At 52.5% G+C, this 3,909-nt stretch overlaps 1 pseudogene; it reads left to right on the forward strand.

Moving 5' to 3' along the window:
• The first annotated feature begins 3,030 nt into the window (after positions 1 to 3,030).
• LOC111746449 lies at positions 3,031 to 3,149 on the forward strand (annotated as a pseudogene).
• Positions 3,150 to 3,909: the final 760 nt, after the last annotated feature.

Below are 3,909 nucleotides of genomic sequence, written 5' to 3' on the forward strand. Positions count from 1 at the left end.
TTCCGAGCCGCGTGCGCGCGCAGCAGGTGGAGCGCGGCTGGGCGCTTCTGATCCGCGCCGCGCATTTCCGTCCCCGCAGGTAATGACGCGGGTCCGGAGACCAGGCCTCTGCGTTTCCGCGTCACCTGTGTGCACCGCCCTCCGACTTCTCAGCCAGGCACAGGCCCCGTGACCCCAGACACGCTCGGGGTCACGAAGTCAGAGCACAAGCCTCGTTTGTCGGGACCCCTCTGGGGTAGATTAAAAAAAAAAAAAAGGATTGTTTCTGAGGCGAAAGTGTGGGCATTTTACGGGTTCATATGCACAGCCATGCCGGTGGGAGCTACGCCCCCCTCCCAATATTTCCCCACGTATTCGCCAACCCTCGAGGGTGTCACGCGGCTTTTAAATTCTTGCCAACCTGGAGCGTGGGCGGCGGGTTCTCAGTGTCGCCCGGTTTTAACGTCTGCTTCTGGGGAAGAGGTCTTCTCACTGGTCGGTGACTGTTGCGTTTCCTCCGCCCCATGCCTTGTGCGTCCTCTGCCTTGTGCGCTGCTTGGCCACTTTCCTTTTCCCGCGTGGGTCCCCTGGAGCAGCCTGTGTGAGCTGACCCCGTGCCTGTGACACGCGTGGCGAGTCCTTTCTTCCCCTTGTCACTTTCGTTTGTGGTCCCTGGGGTTGGGCAGAGTTTTGGGTTTCGTCGTATGGATCTTTACGTCTTCTGCATTTCGCTCCTGTTTAAAAACGCTCCCTAGTGCCAGTTGTGCTCAGATTTTAAGCTTCTGCTCGTACGTCACACTTCTGCACAAGCACCATTTGTACAATCGCTAAGTCATCACTAACTACGGCTGTATACTCGACCTTGGCGTGTGTGTACACGTGTGTATACACATGCACATATGGTCACATGTAGAATCACACACACACATGCACATATATACACACGTGTGTTGCAGAGGAGAAAACTGATTATACTTAACACATAATGTATATAATCATATATACACAAGATATATAATTTATAATCACTTTTCTCCTCTGTAAAGAGAAAATAGAGACCATACTGTCCTACCAGCCTCAGAGGATTGTAATGAGAAAAAAAATAATACGCATGAAAATTCCCATGCATGAGTAAATAGCAACATTACGCATATGCTGGTTAACGTTTATTTCTTTTCTACCAACCTTTACCGGGCCAACCAAAAACATTTCTTTGGAAGCCAGGAGTTAATTAAGTCATCATGGGAAATGCAGTTAAGTTCTATTATTAAACATCCTTCCTTAAAATAATAATAATAACTAACATTTAATGAGCTCCTGCTATACGCTGGAAACTTTACAGCATCTCTAAGTGATTGTCTTTATTCTGCAGACTGGACGCCCGAGGCTCCGAGGTGGAGCTGGACAGGACACCGTGTTCCCAAAGCACGAGCTTCCTCCAGCGCCACGTGAAAAAAAAAAAAAAAAGCTAGCTTGCCTCTAGCTCGGTAGCTAAACTTAGGGCCCATTTTTTTAAGCCATGTTTTTAAAAGAAGATTATTTAAGATATAATTTTGACTTTATAATTCCATGGCCGTTCTTATTTTTAAAAAAGAAAGACAAGAGGAAAGAAAGTCAATTCAACCACCTCTCGCTTCTAAATGATGTTACTGGCACAATTTCATACCGCAACTTGTGTAACTCCTAAATCCCTTTCATTATCATTTCAGAAGTTCCTTTGAATTCATCACATGCACGCACACGCATGCATGCACGCATGCACACACAGACACACACGCACGCACGCACGCACACCCACACACACATCCTTGGGGAGTGGGGTTGCCCATTTTCAGGCATTTTAAATGCACAGAGCCCCTACTTCCGGCGATGGCGGTCTCTGGGGGGCCTGCCCCCCCTTTACCTGCTCCTTTCTTCCCGACAGGCAGAGTGAGCAGTAAGCAAACTGAGGAAGAACGGGGAAAACTCCAGAGAACTCGAGCAGGATCTAGGTCTTTGTAATACGGTCCCCGTCCCCGCCCCCGCCCTGCGGTACTGGGGCGATTGTCTCTCTGGCAGCAGAGATTAAGTGGACTGCGTGCCCCCCACGGAGGGTTTAATTGGCAACAGAGTCAGAACCCAGTGATGTGTGCAAAATTCATCATTGTGTCCGGGCTTGGAATGCTCGCTCGGGCCAGCCGTTCCTCTCTCTGATTTTCCCACAAGTGTTCAAAAACATCTTGTGAGTCTGTGTCAGGGTGTCGGCTCCCCACTGGGGCCAGGTTTCTGAGCTGTGTTTTTTCGGTACCCTCACGGGCCAGGGGAAGGAGTGCAAGCTGCCCCGGTCCCGCTGCCCCGGACTGGGCAAAGCAACGCGCCAGGGGGAGGGAGGCGAAACTCAGCTCAGCAGCGATTCCTTCGGATTCAGAGACCAGCTGGGTGGGGGGAGGGCCCAGGGATGTCTGTATTGGGCTCCTCTTAGGGCCCGCGGGGAGTGTCCATGGTCCACGTGGCCTGGTACAGATGGCACTTGAGAAGCCAAGTGACCTAATTCCTCTGATTTGTCCTGGCGTGTGGAGTCACCAAAGGGAAGGCACTGTCATGCACGTCAGCTTAAAGGTTCACTTTTCTCCCTTCTCTGTGAAGGCACTGGACACGTGGCTTTCTAGGCGTTGAGCAGCCACTTCCCTCGTTTGGGGACCAGAGTTTCCTGGTGAAGCCAGACCAAGCTCCACTCGGTAAAGCATGTGTCTTAACCAGGGCGGTGAAGAGCGGGGCACTCGGCCCCACGTAGTCATTCGGGGATCCAGGCTGGGCGACACTCTGCCATCTTTAATATGCAGCTCCCCAGGTGACCTTGGCAGCCGCTACTGCACTCAGCGGCCGGGTGCAGAGAGCAGGTGAGCCGTTCTATGGGCTGGGCCAGGCCCCGTCTGTTCTGTGGGCCACGACTGGGGAGTGTGGTGCCGTCTAATTGCAAAGGAGGCTGGGAGGGTGGGTTTTGAAAAGTAATCTCTTAAGGGGTGTCCCCACAGCGTGCTGTCCTGGTGAGTCTAAAAAGCCAGTTGCCCCGTCTACGCCCATGCCACCCTGAATTCGCGGGATCCCATCTGATCTCGGAAGCAAAGCAGGGTCGGGCCTGGTGAGTACTTGGATGGGAGACCACCTAGGAAGACCAGGTGCTGTAGGTGTTTAAAAAATAAATAAATAAAAATAATAAAAATCCAGTTGCCCTGCGTCTTCTGACCAAAGTGCAGGGAGCCCGGGCCCAAATGTGGCCAACCGGACCTTTTCTCCCATGGCTTTTCAGCTTGAGTGACATTTGCTGGGACAGATTTTTTAAGAAATGAATTAATCCCAGTGACGGTTGGTGAGACCTTCCAGCTCTTCATGCCGCAGGGTTGTCTGGAGCTCGTTCCTTGTTCCGAGACCAGTCCCCCAGCCTCCCACGGTTTGGGGAGCTCCCTCGTGGAGTTCCAGGAAAATGCCCTTTGCTTCGACGAGACGAAGGTGCGGCTACAAGCAGCCGGCAAAGAACGCCCACTGGTGGGGGGGCCGCCCTCTGGGCAGTTTGGGGTGACCCAACCGGACCACACGTCATGCCGGCAGGAAAGGCACTGGGGCGTCCAGCCATTCTCGAGCCGCATGGACTGTGCTTTGCATGAGGACCAGTCACCGGAGGGAACTTCGAATGGCTGAGTAGACGCCACCCAGCGTTAGGAGTCTCGGGGAGACTTGGAAAGGAGTTTGTGGGTCATTACCTTCTGCTCTTAGAGGCGGGCTGTCCTTGGTTCAGACAGGGAGGGATCTTGCAACGCTCAGGGGTCATACGGGGCCTTAAGTTGCTCATGTTTTATTGGGAAGTAAGGTGACCCAGTCCGCCTCCAGTTTTGTGACGACTGAATGTGATGACGCATAAAACCATTTTGAAAGCACAAGTGTTGCCCACAG

Source organism: Pteropus vampyrus, unplaced genomic scaffold, assembly GCF_000151845.1.
Source record: "Pteropus vampyrus isolate Shadow unplaced genomic scaffold, Pvam_2.0 Scaffold189, whole genome shotgun sequence".
In the NCBI taxonomy this organism is placed as follows: domain Eukaryota; kingdom Metazoa; phylum Chordata; class Mammalia; order Chiroptera; family Pteropodidae; genus Pteropus; species Pteropus vampyrus.